This window comes from Eurosta solidaginis, chromosome 4, assembly GCF_040869045.1.
Source record: "Eurosta solidaginis isolate ZX-2024a chromosome 4, ASM4086904v1, whole genome shotgun sequence".
NCBI classification, from domain to species: Eukaryota; Metazoa; Arthropoda; class Insecta; order Diptera; family Tephritidae; genus Eurosta; species Eurosta solidaginis.
In genome coordinates this window covers 144,947,203-144,965,692 of record NC_090322.1, presented here as the reverse complement: position 1 = coordinate 144,965,692, position 18,490 = coordinate 144,947,203, and the positions used below count along the sequence as shown (strand labels likewise).

The 18,490-nt window shown below is 39.9% G+C and overlaps 1 protein-coding gene across 6 annotated transcripts in view; it reads right to left on the bottom strand.

Annotated features, from left to right (window-relative positions):
- Atx-1 (Ataxin 1) overlaps positions 1 to 14,760 on the bottom strand; it is a 137,019-nt gene extending 122,259 nt beyond the window's left edge. For 2 of the 6 annotated variants that reach the window (XM_067783262.1, XM_067783258.1), the window contains exons 1-2: positions 7,652 to 7,699; positions 5,932 to 7,588 (exon numbers count right to left, since the gene is read on the bottom strand). The gene's annotated coding sequence lies outside the window, so the exon portion shown is untranslated. Of the gene's footprint in view, positions 1 to 5,931; positions 7,594 to 7,651; positions 7,700 to 14,535 lie in introns of those variants that run through there. The other 4 variants (XM_067783264.1, XM_067783265.1, XM_067783263.1 and 1 more) reach the window with 3 other exon arrangements.
- Positions 14,761 to 18,490: the final 3,730 nt, after the last annotated feature.

Below are 18,490 nucleotides of genomic sequence, written 5' to 3'. Positions count from 1 at the left end.
CCATCGGCGTAGGATACAATAGTGACTCCTTCTGGTGGTGAAGGTAGCTTCGATATGTAAAAGTTAAACAAAAGCGGGGATAGGAAACCACCCTGTGCGACCCCTTGTTTAATTCTTCTGGGTTTAGATGTTATGTTCCTGAACTGCACCGTTGCTTGCCGACCAGACAGATAATTTGCGGTCCACCTTTTGAGACTTGGAGGAAGGGAGGACCCTTCCAAGTCTTGCAGTAACGTGTCGTGGTTGATCGTATCAAAAGCTTTTGATAGGTCTAGCGCCACGAGTACTGTCCTATGGTGGGGGTTTTGATTTAATCCGCAATTTATTTGCGTGCTAATGGCGTTAAGCGCGGTGGTTGTGCTACGTAGGTTTCGAAAGCAATGCTGATGATTGGCAAGTGGCAAATTTGCAGTGAAATAGGGAAGCAGAATGGCTTCAAGTGTCTTGGCTTGTGGCGATAGGAGATATATCGGACGATAAGAATCTCCTATGTAGGCTGGTTTCCCAGGCTTAATAGCGGAGTCACCCTGGGCCATTTTCCATTTGTCGGGTATGACCAAGGTGTACACGGACAGGCCGAAGACATGCGCTAGAAAGTTTAGCATGAACGATGGCATCTTCAACTGTTTTTATGCTTGAATGCACGTCTGTTGGCCCGCCACCTGGCTTTGTCAACCGTAGAATGCATTACATATTATCGGCAGAAAGCGCTCGCCCATTTTTGCATCCGACAGCACTTTATCGCCAAAGGCGATGGAAATTTTGTCGTTGTGCTTGGACGGATTCGATAGGGAATTTACGGTGGACCAAAGTTTACCCACACCGGCAGAGAGGTTACATCGATTAAGATAAAAAAAAAAATAAATATAAGACGCGATAACCTCCGAAGAGATCTAAGGCCGAGCTTCTCCCCGAAGGCCTTGGGGAGTGTTATCAATGTTGATGGTCCTTTGCCGGATGCAGATCCGGTACGTTGCGGTAACAAGCACCATTACGATTACAAGACCATCTCGGGAACGATTTAGTATGACCACATGAAACCTTCAAAGCCATACCGCCGTCCCACCCCCTAGATCCGTGAGGAACTTGGGGTCGCCAGAGCCTCGGCTGTTAAAATAACACGATTTGCCACGAGTAGATGAGGTTGACATTTGGGTTGGAGAAGCTATATTTTGCGCTAGCAACACCTTGGCGGCCACCGTGGTGTGATGGTAGTGTGCTCCGCCTACCACACCGTATGCCCTGGGTTCGAACCCCGGGCAAAGCAACATCAAAATTTTAGAAATAAGGTTTTTAAATAAGAAGAAAATTTTTCTAAGCTGGGTCGCCCCTCGGCAGTGTTTGGCAAGCGCTCCGGGTGTATTTCTGCCATGAAAAGCTCTCAGTGAAAACTTATCTGCCTTGCAGATGCCGTTCGGAGTCGGTATAAAATATGTAGGTCCCGTCCGGCCAATTTGTAGGGAAAATCAAGAGGAGCACGACGCAAATTGGAAGAGAAGCTCGGCCTTAGGTCTCTTCGGAGGTTATCGCGCTTACATTTTAACACCTTGAAAGGGTTGTGCTACACAACCCCTTGAATCAATTTGGTATTTTTGTCGCCTCTTACGACAGGCATACCTGCGGCGGGTATATTCTAAGCTCCCTGACAGGCTGGGGCGGCGGGCTTAAGAGGTCATCTCCGTAACACAGCCATATGAAGCACAAAAGCACAAGCAGGTCTTCAGTGTTATCCACAAACAGGCGTCGGACCACCTCATGATCTTTCCACAGCGCCTATGATTCTGAGCCAATACAATGACGCCTTAGCTCTTACATAAATGGTTTGGACAGCCCTAATATATACATTTCAGTACAATTATTAACGTAAGTATTTATGTGTGTATGTCTAAACGCAAGTGCCACCATATTTATAATTATAAAACCATATACGTGTATACATTTGCGTATAAAAAAGCATGAGAGTTTTATTGGTCCTACTCGCAAATTTTCGTACCAAACGGTTCAGTTTTTGCAAATTCTTGACACTTGTCTGCGTCACCTACCACCAATTCCCACTTTTCCCGCACTTGCCAACACTGTACGCTCACAGGGCTAACAACAGAGCCTAGGAGCAACTAAATGCAATTCTTCTTTATTTGTATGAATGTTATATACCCAATTGTGAATGGCAAAGCTAGCTCGTCACTACATAAACCCTTTTTTGATAGCGATTATGGAAAAAGTCTGAGAACTATGATTTGAAGACTTGGACCTGCAATGTTGGCACGCCTGATCGGACGAAGTACGAAACAAGCAATAACGCTCTCATTGAACATATAGATGTAAACGCTTCTGCTTTAGGGTGAGAGAGAGACTGCACGGCTAAATATTTTCTTACACTGCAGTGAGAGATCGTCACGCTAGGATCAGCACCAAGGTGATGTTATTCCACATAACACTAAGCTGTTCCTAGGACCAAATGGGAATATATGACAAGAGAACTATGTAAAAGTCGTGCTTAACGTCTCTTGCTTTAAACTGTGCAAGAAATCCGTCTTTAGCCGCGTAGCGAAATTTGATATTGTGTGAATCTGGGTTCCGATAAATCTACTTTTCGAAAAGTGCAAGCATCGGAACGATTGTGGGTAGATATAGCTCGAGCGACGTGGACATGCCTGCTAACAAAAATGGCGGTCTGGTAAGCCAACATTCGGAAGTTATGCCGGCAAAAGTTGTCCTCAATATTAAAATAAGAAGGACGAGATAAGGAACCCGAAACCGTAATCTATAGCAATAGAATTAAGGTTCCACCAGCCGACTATCAATATTCCGGCTCAAAAACAACAAATCATTAAGAAACTATGGATTTATCAGATCTATGTATGCAGATAGATAAAGATTTGTTAAAGAGCGTCCAACGACTCTTACACAGAAAATGTTCAGACGAGTACATAAATTTAAGTGTACTCTGCTACACTCAAAAAAAAGTTCGCTACCATAAGGTGCAAGTTGTCGTGAAATCGGTCCACTCAATAACGCAATTTAAGGTTCTAAAGGTAACTGACAAAGTGACAAAAGTTCCGTTTCAGACCACCCCCTACAATGTAACTCCCTACCATGCGATGCCTTCAGCTTGAAACTATAGAGTAACAGTCGTGTAGGAATAACACAGTTAGTACTTATATACTATAAGTGGCTTAGAATATTCACGAGTTATATATGCCTATTGTAAGAGGCGACTGAACTCAACAGACCCGAAGGTTCAAGTGGTTCAAAAAAAATCGTCACCAGGGAATGAAAATCATTGATTTTGCGTGAGTACCCACCGACGTCGGCCTCGCCTAGATGTCCCAATAGTTAAAGAAGCGTTTGACCAGCTCCTATTACCCTGATAGCGTTGGAGGCCTATATAACACCTTTTTCACTCTATGGATCATGGCACCCGTTTCCAATGCAACTCCACACTTGAGTTGAACAACTCTTCCGCATTTGGATATCAACCACAGCCATCACGATGCTCCCGAAGGGTTCATCCAAATGAGCAAACTCCGAGGCCTTATCTGCTTGCCAAGTTATCAACTTTAAAGGCCTTGGTCGAATTTCTTTGTCTCTTTGTGTTTGGGTGGATAATGGAAACCCTAATCTATTCGGTCGCATGGCCCGTTGGTAAGGTAGCGGCGAACGCACCAGTGTCTTGGAGAGATAAAGGTACCCACTTTAGGTTCTGCTCGCTCCCAGTCCTTCGACATACCAGTAAGAGTTCTATTACTGATGTCAGAATAAGGATAAATAATTTTCTGGCCCCAGATGTTGAGATACAGACATACCCTATCAATTTGTGTTTTGGGTGGCCTCTCAAGTGTAAATTATTTATACTTTAATGAAAGTCGTTGTAAAATGTTCGAGAAGTTTGCTCATCTCGCCGATGAAATACTTGGATATATGTCCTTGGTCCTCGCTTATTACAGTAGGGGAGGGTGTAGAGGTTCTCTGGAACGAATTATGGAGCAATGCGTGGTGCTTATAGCTACTATTGATAAAGATTTATTAATGAGCTCTTGAAGTATTACACATCCACCAACATATTTCTGAGAATAAGTGTCAATTGAAGGAGAAGAATGCCTCTCAATCGAGAAGATATGACTTTGCAGTAAGTAAGCATCGTCCCCAGTCAACAGAGCTGATTAGAGGATTTCAAGGGATCGCTAGTGCAATTACTAGTTCCTCCAACCCAATTCTCGACCTCACCCACCTGATGCGAATTATATTTATTAAGCGGACGAGGCTCTGGCGTCATGAGTCCATATTAAATCGATCCCCAAATAGTCGGGCTAGTACCGGATTAATATCCGTCAAAGGACTATCAACATCGATAAAACCTCCCAGATCCTGCGGGGATTCTCCTTATCGCTAAAAAGGAGAAGAATAATAAGAGTTGATTAGACTTTCGCTGATGTAGCTGATAGCTGAGTGCTTGCAGTTCTGTTGTTATTGTTGTGTTAATAGTGCTTCGCCTCATTCAATAGGTGCGATCTCTTACAAATTGTCATCAAAGTCCTTTAACGTGAGTCCAAGGAAACTAGCAGTTTCAACAGGGGTGGACCATAGGGTTTGTGTTAGAGGCGTAGGTTACGTTGTTTTTGTTGCTGTATTAACGATAAAGACACTCTCCGAAGGTTTTGGGGAGTGTTATCGATGGTGATGGTCCTTTGTCGGATATAGATTCGGTACGTTCCGGTAACAAAGCATCATTAAGGTACTAGCCCGACCATCTCGGGAACGAACACATTAAACCTTGTAGGCCAACCCGCCCCCACCCCCTAGCTCCATGAGGAACTTGATGTCGCCAGAGTCTCGCCTGGCCTTTTGTGCAAATGGTACACTGACATAATACACCGTTATGCATTTGCTACGTCATTGCAAAAACCCAACATCAGAAACGGTAGTTTACTTTTTCAATATTGAATAGCAAATCATCAACTGTCAAAACAAAACAAAAAGTGCAAAGCAAAATTTTAAAATTAAAAAAATTGTTCACGATCCGTAGCTTATATTTGCTACAGCAACGTTACCAACATCAAATACACAAACAAACAAAAAAAAAAAACAAACAAACACAAAACAAACAAAAAACAAACAAACACAAAACAAACAAAAAATAGGAAGGTTCAATTGCTCACAACTTTCAGTCTTAAGTATAAGCCTTAGTATATATATGTACAGAGTATAATATTATGAACAGAAGCTTGCTGATTAAAAAGGACTGCGTGATTCTGCAGAGTGTGTGAATCGAGATCAATATACTAGAAGCTCGGAAGGAACAGATTTCCAATCCTTCTTCTCTTCGTTCTTTTCCTTGTGTGGGATATTTTATTCTCCGTATTTGGATATGACTGCAATTCAATAAATTAAAATTGTTATTATTTTGAAAATGTTGCAAATTACGAGCACCCCTAAATTTGCAACTGGGTATAAATTCCATCCATATAAATTCAGACGTTCTTACATTATTTTATATTTATTTTTTCTTTGCACTACGAGTTGCTTTGAACGACTCAGGACATCAAAATACTCGGAAATTTATTTTTAAAGCACAACAACAATATCCATACATACAAATCATACAAAAAAAGCAATAACATAGGTACTCGTAAATTTATAATAAGATTGTTTATACGTATGTATGTATGTATAAATATAAACAAACAAAAACATTAAAAATAAGAACAACAACAAGCGCCACAATTAAAAATACTAGCATATAAAATAAATAAATATTTCAACAGCTACCGTCTGAGCGTACCAGAAGAGCTGCAACAGACACAACCAAATCATATAGCCATAACCGGGAGCGTAGTCTCAGGTTTGGCCGAACGCGCTGCTAATGCTCGCGGGCTTTGTTGTTGTTGTTGTTGGTACATATATTGTTTTCAAAGAAGTTTCTGTACTCACATATGATTTTCCATTTCGTTGATTGAAAGCGCAACAACAATGCTTAATCGGCGAATTAATCCAGAATATGGTAAATGTGAAGAATATTTCTTATTTGTATACCAGTTGACAACAAATCACACACAAACACTACCGACAACGAGAACACGTACATATAAATTGCAGCAACAACTTTGCGTGTTGGGGCAACGGCGATAAAAATATCTATATGTTATACTGTGAATATCGTTAGCGATAGCGATCGCGTTCATAATGGCGATGACAGCGCAAATTTTTTTCTTTTTCTTATTTCTTTCACATATACATATGTACATATGCACGTATATATTCATCACTAGTAGTCGCGTACCGGCAATCGGCTTACCGCCGGTTAATTACATACTCGGCAAAGCAAGACTGAAGCGCACTATAGACCCATATCTATACCACTGATCGAAATGATCTCACGCTAGCGTCTAGCTATTCGAACTCATGATGGGACGCTCATCAGCGCACTATAAAAGGTTTCAAAGTTTTGGCTAGGAAAAAATGAAGAAAAGTTTGACTTTAGGTAGCACGAGCGTCTTCCAGTCTATCACAATGATCACTCCTTCGTGTCTGCTGTTGCTATGTTGTTATTGCGAAAGCGTAAGCGCGCTGCAAAAATTGTTGAGAACCGAAGTGAACGCACAAGTAATTTAGCGAGTCTGCAAAATAATTCTCGATAGATATCTGTTTACTGGTAGGACGCGCTAGAGCTATATCGAAACTAATCATCTAGAATATCTATTCGGTTAGAGGCGCGTTCGCGCGCTCAGCAATTCAAGCGCTCGTAAGTAATGAACGAAGGCGCGCAAGGCTGCAAAAAATGAACAAAAAAAAGTTTGTCTGTGGGTGATGCGAATACATATATGTAGGTATGCATTTGCCAACTTAGCGCAACAATCGCACACCGATGAGTTTGTCCTCAAACGAATAAAGAGTAGGCGCTAGGTGAACATGCATCAGTTTTTTAGCCTGCAAATTATTTCGCGCGATGAACAGCACACGCCAATATAAATTATAATTCAGCTCCCAATGTGACGCGCTCTCTTTTGAGCGTCAATTAATGATATGTCTCTCGCTACTGGCTACCCCAGCGCATTATTGAATATGCTATGTAAGGAGGAAAGGTGCGCACACCAAATAAGCTTGCGATTACATATACGATTATAGTACAGCATACACGCACATACTTTTAGTACTCACGCGTGCTAGTATTTCCCTGCACGCTCTGTAAACGCGATCTTCCACAATCACTTCTTTCACTTTTATTCTTCTTCTACTTTTCAATTTGTATTCACTGCCATTGGCTTTAGCGCTGTTGTTGTTGCTGTTGTAGCTAGATGATTTTTTCGATCATTACAATTAATTGTAAGCACATTTACAACTGAGCAACACAAAGGTACCACCGCATTCAATATGCAAATTATGCACTATTTGTCAAGTGTTATTCATCATTGTTTCAATAAACAAAATACCTCGTGATTTTCGGTTACAAAATATATGTAATACGAATTTTAATTAAAAATATGCATGTATATATGTACATACATGATTCGCCCCAAGTATGTATATATGTAGGTACGCGCACAGCTCACTTGGTGTACGTGCTCCAACTACACCACCGATATACGGACTGTGAATAAAGCAAATATGTAATAACAAAACACAATATGGATCAGAAACTCGTTTCGCTCACATGCCAAATAGGTAGGGCGCACACAGTACGACATTGTAGCATGGAGCTTTCGGCCACACTGAGATGTAGCGCGCCGCTGCTAGCTTGTGGGAGACGCGCATCACATACACATTTGCGCTCACACTCGGGCTCCATAGGCAGGCACAGCGCGATAGAGGCGATCGAGCAATGTTAGCAGCAATGAGCGCACAATCGGTTGTGGGGTGGTAGTAACCACAAACATTTATTCTAGTGTGAAAAGACCCATGCGTTGGCGTTGGTAAATACATTAATCAGTGGCGCTGATTGTATTCCTCAATAATATGGCAAGGAATTAAGAGTGACACAACAACGAATTGAAGTGCGCTCTACATTTTAGAGCTGGAAAATGAACAGCTGCAGTTGTGCAGACATGCTCATACTCGTTTCGAGCGACTTCTTTTCCACTTTAACCCTAGCAAAATAACGTTATATTTTTACCCTAGAAAGATATCGTACGTCTGAGAGACGTCTCCGAGTTCAAGTTTGATATTAAAAAAACATACATTTTTTTTTTTTTAATCATTTACTTGATATATATTCACTTGTTTGAAATATTTTTTAAAGAAAAATATTGTTTTTTAATATATTAAAAATTAAGTTTGACTTCTCTTGGACTTGTTCTTACAAAAATCAGTCTTATTCGAAGGACCTCAGTTTATAGCAAAAAAAATTAAAATAAAAAACATTTTTTGTACTGCAATTGAATGAATTAACTGTTTTAAAATATACTTTAAAAAATATTAGCAAAAATTACCATTTTAGGCAAAAATTACATATAAAATTTGTAGTCACGTAAAAGATAACGATACGTCTTAGACGTATTTTTAAAAAACAGTCGTATATATTTCAGCAAACAAAAAAGTGACTACTGAAAAACATTCCCCACTGACAAACTGCTAATGGTAGCTGAGAAAACAGAGAATGAGAATGTTTTCTCTTTACGATTGTGGGAGACTGAGAGCAAAATTAAAACGACGTACGTCTCACAGACGTACGTTATCTCACTAGGGTTAAGCAACAAGAGCACCACATGTATGATATTCAAGGGGAGGGTGTTTTGAAGAAATTCCTCCACTGGAGCTAGATAAAAAATCTGTCGGAAAAGCGAGATCATCATTCGCGCCCCAACGAGTGAAAACGGAAAGTCATATTCCGAGGGGTGCAGTGCCGACGTGAATAGTCTAAGGAATATCTCACGTGGAAAAGGTTCCATTAGTAACGGTGGACCGAAAGCCCGACCGCCAGAAGGCGCACTGTAAGCTGTATGCGTGTATTTTTTTGCTTAAAAAACTGTTAACGGACAAGGCTGAAAATTCTTTGAGGTATTCAGTATACTTACCTGTAATAGGAAAACAATTGACAGAAGCGTAAGTGGAAGCAAAATGATTGCCAGAAGTCGACCAAGTTGCGAAAATTTTGCAAAATTTACATGTTGAGGGACACTTCTGGCAATCTTATTATTTATTTATTATGCCTTGAAAAGAGTTCCTGTAAAATGCAGAAGATAAAATGGAAGCAATCCCGAGATATCGAGGAGAGTAGGCGTGAGCGTCTGCCAGCGGCGTGCGGTTCAGCGGTTCGGGCAGCGATCGCTTCTGACTTATTTTATCTGATAAAAAGTTTATGGACACTTCTGGCAATTTATTGGAGGTTTCATAAGGAACTAAGAAAACTACAATACAAATGGCAGAAGCTCATTCGGAAAATTTATTATTTTATAAGAACTTCTAAAATCCATTAAATTGGAGCATATAGCTCAATGACTACTATCTAATAAATGTTCTTCATTGTCTGGATCTTCATCGCTATCATATTCAGACACGTCGCTATTAACTGGAAAAGGAATGCGTAGACAGTCTCTTTTCAAAATCCATAAACCTGGGCACGCAACTATTGAAACTGCTAGTTTCCTTGGACCTCCGTTAGAGCATATCGAAGGCAATTCGTTAGTTTGTTTGTGCCGGGATTTTAACAAGCATTATAGTAATTTTGATACGTCGCACTCGCTTTTCAAAATAAAGAGGTGTATTTTATTTGAGTTAAATTAGTATATATCTATACATATTTCAAATAACTAACTAAAACTCACTGTTACTCCATTTTATGTATATATAATATAGCAGCTCCCTTCTGAGCACCTCTTGTTTGCCCCCTACTGGGCAATCAGCTCCCTTCTGAGCACCTTCGTCTGCCCCTTACTGGGCATACGATAACAAAACTAAAGTTAAGTTATTTATTTAAATTATCACGCATATGATTATACATTTCACCTCTTAATATCAAATATGTAACTATAACTCTTAAGATCGTTCACTTAATGTTTTACACTGCACATTCGTTTTGTATAAGACATACTATTTGTAAATGTACTGCTATTTGCTATTTAGTCTGTTTAAATTGCTCAATTTGTAGGCTATTAAATAAATAAATAAATAAATAAATAATGGCTTGTTACCGGAACGTACAGGATCTATGTACATCCGGCTACAACAACAACATACACTCCCCTTAACTTTCGAGGATTCTTTTTAAGGTTATAACGACCACAGAGGCTCCAAAACACCTAAAGGGCCATGCTCTGTATGAAATACGCTGCGTTTAATGAAAAAATCGATTAAGTCTGACTTCATTTTTTTTGTTTAGCAGGTGATATCAAAACTCAGCTTTATGTTTATATCCAGTCTTACGATCTATGCATGTGGTCCTTTTGTTTTTGCAAAAATTACCAAAAGGTGTGATTTAAAAAAAAATGCAGCTGTGCGCCAAAGATCAACTAAACTTTACTCAAACTAGAAACGAATTATCACTGCAGATGTCATACATATATGCATTTCAGCCGTAGGTGATCCGTAGACGTCCTGGCAGCATTGAACAGCCAATGTCGTTCCATGGCCAATTGGTGCAAATCTGCAACGCGTAATACATTTCCAACTTGTTCAATAAAACTGAATGATAACTATCGGTCAGCTTGTTAGCCGATTATACGGAACAATACCAACACCATCGTTGCCAAAAACGGCACATCTCAACAATGGCTCGCAACTGTGTTTCGAGTGTTTTACCGCACCCAAAGCATTGTTCGACTCAATCGCAAAACAATTGAACTACGAATGGACATTTTCAAGTGTCCTGCCATTGTATGTGCGCTATGTCCAGCTGAGCGTTGGTATTTGCAACTTAAACTAGAAACTCGTAGGACCCGGCAGGCTGGCTAGTTGGCTGTAGTACTACTATCTAAGACAATAGTATTTGCTTAATAACCACTCGAGTTTGTAAGGCGTAGAAAATCACATAACGACAGCGAACAATAGAAACACTCGAAAACTCTGCGGGTAAGCTTGTAATTGACTACGATGACAACAACAATAAAATAACAGCAACAAAACCTGAAAATCTAAGAAAATCTTTGCCGTGTAAGGAGAACAAACAAACTAAAAAAAAAAACAATAATACATACCAACCGACTGGATAACAATGGAACCGTCATACAAACTACAAAACTGATCGTGTAAATAAATGAAATACGCACAATTCCTGTGAAATTTTCAAGGACTTTAAAAGAGCATGAATCAAAGGTGAGAGCTAACAATGAAGTGAGCAATTTAGTTTACCTGTTTGAGGTGTAGCGACAAACATACATACATACATACATAATGATAAATGAAGCAATAATAATAATAAATGAATCGAACACACGAAACTCTGTCCCAAAAGTAGCTGGGGTTTTTAATGCAGCAAAATTAAATTTGAGTGTGAATACCTTCGTAAAAGTTGAAGGATCAGTGGTAGCAGGTTCACACAAGTCATTGTACAGCTAAGTCAAATAAGGTAAGAACCCCTCCTAGACCTTTTAGGCCAAACGGGGTTGTAGACAGGAATACTACTTGGGATAGCCTAGAAGGTTCAATGTGGTTATGACTGAAGACCTAGTGAAGACCTAGTGGAGAATACATCAGTTAACTTTTCTTGCGAACCTTTGCGCTAAGTCTTTGTGCTATTTTCGGGTTACCGTGTCGTGACTTCCGCAAGATGGATTTCAAAATCTATATTGAGCCTTTGGGTAATTTGTAGATGCAAATCGTTTAGAACAGCAAATTACAATTCATAGCAGAGCATCATCTCAACACAATGTTGTTTTTGTTTCCCCAAAGCTTATTGGAGTGTTATCGATGCTGATGGTCTTTTGCCGGATATAGATGCGATACATTCCGGTAACAAGCACCATTAAGGTATAGGTTGTCAGACCATCTCGGGAAGGATTTGACATATTTGACATATCAAATCCTTCCCGAGATGGTCTGACAACCTATACCTTAATGGTGCTTGTTACCGGAATGTATCGCATCTATATCCGGCAAAAGACCATCAGCATCGATAACACTCCAATAAGCTTTGGGGAAACAAAAACAACATTGTGTTGAGATGATGCTCTGCTATGAATTGTAATTTGCTGTTCTAAACGATTTGCATCTACAAATTACCCAAAGGCTCAATATAGATTTTGAAATCCATCTTGCGGAAGTCACGACACGGTAACCCGAAAATAGCACAAAGACTTAGCGCAAAGGTTCGCAAGAAAAGTTAACTGATGTATTCTCCACTAGGTCTTCAGTCCTGCAAGCTTTGAACAAACGATGTAACCACAGTTGATGAGCATATTTTTTGATTGCAGCTAACCAGGAAGAACATGTTGCGTAAAGACTCAAGAGAAACGTCTAGGCGAGAGAAGTAAAGTTAAAGCGCAGGTGAGAGTAAAGGAGGTTGAGCTGGCTAGGCCTTATTAGTATTGCCAACATTCAGTTACAGTTTAGAAGCGACGGGGTATACGTTTTTACTGTTGATCTATAGACAAAAACTCTGCCTGGCGGTTTTTAGGAGTGTTGACACGATTCGAAATCCTAAGTAGATATACCTCGTGTTCCAATGACACATGAACCAGATAAGGATAGAGATTTCACATGCAAATCCAACAACAATGTGAACCATGTGGATCACTAGTTTCAACTTTAGCTCCTTTCCGATAATATCGAAACAAAAATACTCGATTCTCAAAATATCCATAAGAAAGCATTGGTCCTCATGCATTAAAAGCGCAAGCAATTGCTCAGACACGTCACTTTTGACAATGTCAGGTTAGAAATCAAACGGAGAAGAACTCTTGACAACAAGTGCTACTTTGGGCTGAGTATGCAATTGGAAAATAAAGTCCTCTTCCGACTAACAAAAATCACGCGCCCTACAAATCGCTCATCATGTGTGTCCTGCGAAATGGCTCGAAATCGTGGACGATGTCGAGAGACGATAAGGTGTTTTTGGCAAGTTTCGAAGGAGGTATGATGAGCTGTGTGAGCTTTACGTAGATTTGAAGATAGTGCATCGAATGAAAAACCAAAAGCCATTCAACATTCAGTAGTATCCAGGAGCAAGGTTAACCGAACGACATTTTAATTGAGTTATATTGGAACTATTTTAACTGAAGATTGCACAACGCACCCGATTTGCTACCAAACAAAATTTGAACAGGGATGACGAAAAATCGTTCCAAAACACACTAATTATCCACCCGGCTGACTAATTATCCTAAGGCAGTCGGTTCTATGTACCGGAGCGACTCGGGATTTTTCCCGACCAAGGACTGTCATTTCAGTGTGACTTCATTTAATTTGTTGCGTCCCTCCCACCCGGCTGAAAAATCAGCGCAGCAAAATAATGTGGGGATCCAACCCTTCGAAAACGGCTATCATTCCTTTTACCAGAAGTAGGGTCCTAAAGGTTAAGGACAATAATTCTAGATGCTGTGGCATTGGAATTTGTAACACAGGTATAATACTTACTCGTCTTGAAATCAAGTTTCTGTGGAAGCAACACTTCTTTGCCATGTCAACTAAGGTCTCTATGTTCGCATGTCCTAAGATGGAAGTATACCATGATAACTAAACCTTTTCTTAAGTATGGCTCGGTAGCCTGGGAACCCAGAACAACTGAAGCGACAGTGAGGCATCCCTCACAGAACTTTAGCATCTGGCGAGTGTCTGCATAACGGGGAGAATGCTCACAGAATATTTCAGTCTCTGAACCGATGGATGATATCCCAAAGCGCATATCCTTTAGAAAAGATACACAGTACAGCTAGGAGACAAGTTAATGTGGAATGCAAAGAGAAAAAAAGCACCCACCGCTAACAAAAATTGTGCAGTACGGACGTCTCACAAATCCCAGCGGAAATTAGGTCCGGTGTCGTCAGCTTTGTTGACCTGGGTATCGGGTCGCAGGAGATAGGAAGGTAATGAATAATGAGCTTGACCAGAGATGCAGCGAATGACCCATCGGCCTTCAGCCCCTTCATTTCATATAGACCTTATAGTCATTCAGACCTTATAGAGTTAGGATGCACGCAGGATGCACTAGGGGAAAAAGATAGTCCAAGTTGCAGTTGGCGGGTTATAGCAAAAATCATTATAGGAAGAGCGCTCACAGGCCTCTCAGAAAGTAGTTTAAGAATTCTAGCAGGAATTATAAGGGTTTTTGCAGACTTAGCGACCTCATGCATAAACTTGAAATAGGATCAGAAGATGCATGCCGGTTTTGTGACCTAGAAGCCGAGACTGTAGAACACAATGTGTTCAATGCGACGCAGTCCATAAATACACATGCAGGTAAGAGTTCTGGAAAGGCCACTTTCCCAGGAAGGCCTCTGTTGTTTTCACTTAAAACCTTTATATTCAACATCAGAGCCACTTGCTGCAGTATATTCAATTCATTATTCATTAAAATATGTATAAATAAATAACGGTAATTGATCATCACTGAAAATTTCACTGACACAATGATACAACAACAACATGTGTACTATATCTTCTTACCTGTTAACACAACAAAGAGCATTGAAGGCTCATAAGATCTTATCCAAGGCCTATTATGGCACTTCAGAACTTTTACGAATTTTTAAGTTGCGCGTTCATGCGAATGGTTTTTTCCCAGACAAAAATGAATTGAAAATGCATCTGCAATTACTGTGGCGCTTCTCGGTCTAACAATGGCTTCGAAGAATTCACATTGCCTTTGTTTAGACTTGAATCGAAAATGTTCCGCTATCTTTTAAGGACGTGAAGAGATATTACAAATGGTTTTTGTAGTATTTATATGTTGACGTTTACTTTTACAAAATTTTGTATGTATATATGTATTTGTGTAACTATGCTAGTATTTCCATGCGATTAGTCGGAAAGCCAATCCAGCAAAGGTACCATTTGTTTATTTCGTACATGGTACATTCAGTGAAACGGGTAGCACGATATTACTTCGAGCTACTAGTGAGCTCTAGAAACATACCGGCCCCGCAAACAAGTGATAAGTACTTTCACAGGACAAAGATACTTACGACAGACAGATAGGGGAGACTACGAATATGTCCCACAAAGAACAATGACGTGTAACTCAATGGCTAACGCTCACCATAACGGATTACAGATCACGAAGTAGAAACAACAAAAAAAATATGTATATTACAGCTGAATAACTTTTGCGAGAGGCCAGTAGCGGTATTCTTCGGAACAGATTTTCCTTCCATGTCGCAACGCTCTTTCGCGATAACACACAACTCCGATCTGGATATTGTAGCCAATTATACTCTTACTTATCCAGAATCGTCCCCGCATGACATCAAATATATTTTCAATTGGAAAGTTCATCCATTGCTACTAGGTTAGGTTAGGTTGGGTGGTAGCTTCCCTGATAGGGGAAGCTCACTTGGACAACATGACGGTCCGTTGTGATACCACATATAATAAACTAAACTAACGGTGACGTAGATATAACTACTTAGAGAATCGTTGGGTAGCAACAATAAAGTTCCGAATGATCCCGATCTCAACCTTGGATAGCTCCTCGGGAGATCCACGTGAGTCACGACCGAAATACTTTCGCCTAGTTCTGGCAAAAGCTGGGCAGTCAAGCATAAAGTGATTTGGTGATTCCACCTCATCATCCTCCATACAGCTGCAGCAGGATGGAGTTTCCAATATATTGAGACGTACCGCATGGATACCCATGGGACAGTGCCCTGTCAAAACCCCAATGGTCAAGGACCTTGATGGAGATGCTCCTCAGTAGTGGAATTCACTTATAACGATGCGATTTGTCGAGATTTTATTTAACAATTTTGTCGCTTGTCTTATCGATTGTCCTATTCACTAACTTAGTTTTAACGACTCGAAATTAATTACAATTAAAATTTCGTTTTAATAGTATTGTGACGAATATTTCCATCTCTAAGGTTATTAAATAAAGGCACAACATGTACACACATACATACAAGAAGCAGAGAGATACTCACAAACGCATGTCATCATCAGCCGATCATTATTGTGCATAGTTCCACCAGAGAATTTATACACAATGAGAAGGAGTTTTTGCTAGATTCCAACTTTTTTGCATGTGAACACGTCTTGCACTTCACCACACACAATCCAATCCTGCTAACAGCAGAAAATTTCTGTGTGGTGGTGAAGTGCAAGACGTGTCACATGCAAATGGATCGTAACCAGTGGATGCCAAAAAAAACTCCTTCTCATTGTGTATAAATTCTCTGGTTACACACTACAAATACACGCGCGTATGGCTGCTTACCAGGTAGAGGATTCTAGAAGAAGAAACGTTTAGACATTTGGGCAGAGAGTATAAAAGCAGCACAAGCTGAGTAGTTAGTATTCAGTTTGATTTAAGCACGCTATTGGCTGCGAACTATAAGTGTTATTGTGAAGTACTTTCAAAGTTGTCTAATAAGGATAATTTTGCATTATTGAATATTGGAGTTATTTATTCGACAATTTAGCGATACGAACGTTAGTAGAAGGTTGCAAATAAGCAGAAATACCCTAAATTCGTTACAGTATACGAAAGCTAAAAAATGGGAAAAGTAAAAAGGAATGCCAAAAATAAATAAATTCCGTATACTAATTGCTTTTAAGTCATTATTGTGCAAGTTTTTACATATTTTAACAAAAGGTAATTAAATGCGGTATTAATTTCATTTTTTTCTCTGTTAACATCGCAGTTATTCTTATACCTCTTAATTGACCATCAAGCTGAGAAATAATATGAGCCAAGTCTGGGGTTAGTCGGTAGAGCTTTCGAAACTCCGTTGCATTCAAGTGGAATGGGTTATCTACTTCTCTAAGAAGGTGTCTGTCCACTGGCGATGGACTTAGTAATTCTTCATTTTGTTATAAAACGTACACCAAGTACTCAAATGCCATTTGATTTATAAATTAGGTAATTTTCTACTTTAGCTCACAACTGCTAAAACTCGAACAAAAATATCGGGAGAGGTGTCAAAAGACGCGTTTTGATCCTAGGACGACGAATCCGAAAGCGGAAATTCAAAATTTTATTTCTGTCAAAAGATATTTCCAAAAAACCGAAAAATGGCCCCGAAGCGCTCCGAAACCGGAGGTGGGATCCATAGTATTTTTGCGCAGAACACCTTTCTGAATTGGTGGCCTTCGGCCGTGCTTATAAAAAATTACCCAGTGTGTGTCCAACACCGGTTTGGAGACCAAAACTATATCCGCGCAAGACACTTTTACCCACAGTTTTTCTTGTGGGTACTCGAAGGCCGCCAACGCAGAAATGTGTTCTGCACAAAAATACTATGGATACCAACCCAGGTTTCGGAGGTACCCACGCGTCTTTTTTCGCGTTTTCGTTAATATCTTTTGAACGAGTTAAAATTTTTATTTTCCGCCTGATTATTAATACTGATGTCAAGACGATTAATTATTAATACTGATGTCAAGACGCGTCTTTTGATAACTCTCTCGATATTTTTGGTAACGTATTAGCAGTCGACCCCTCAACTAGACTTTTACCAAATATTGATACAAAATAGTTGCTGAATAAAGCGCCAAATACACGACACGAACATTTCCGCGAACATTCCGCAATCTTGCTCGCAGCTTTGGCCATACACCATACGAACTTTTGGCCGAACATTAGTTCTCTTTCAGACAGCGATGAATATTGACAACAATTGTGCTGCAGCAATATTGCTCGCTGTGGCAATTAAGCGTAAAAAAATTTATACATTTCAATAAATTCACTCAGAAATTTTTTATTGTCCATTTTACTTTTCCGCGCACGTCTGTTCCGTTCAGAAATTACTACGATTATGAGCTATTTCGCCATACACGCACGAACAGTTCGCGCAAATGTTCGCCAACAATTAAAATATTTTGATTTTTGGCGAACATTTGCGCGAACTGGCAAATACCACCATACACGATAGAAAAGGCCGCAGAAACATGACATAACGGGAATGTTCGCGGAAATGTTCGTGTCATGTATTTGGCGCTTAACAAAATCGTTATAGTTATCGATTCGTAAATAAAGCGATGGCAAATGTGGTTAAAAAAGTTAGTGAACTCCACTACAGGAGGCATTAAGTCACTACCCTACAAGAAACGCTGATAGTCTTACTAATACACTCACACTTGTAATTGACAATGCTGATCCTGCGATGACGTAAACATTGGTACTCAAATTCATGTATGTTCCTCTGTTCGCTCATGCATGTCCGCATGTTCCCAACGACAGCCTATAATCATGAAAAAGGACTCAAACTGGGAAAGCTTCGGACACCTGATACAGAACAAAAGAACATACAGCAGATACCATTATGTATGTGAGACACATACATAATTCTCAACGGAATTTTATGAATGCGCGAACAGTTTATCCGATTTAATCATGTTGTCACTACTGACTGTCATATGACAATCAAATGATTATCACGGTTGTTTTGTTATTTTTTAAATTCCG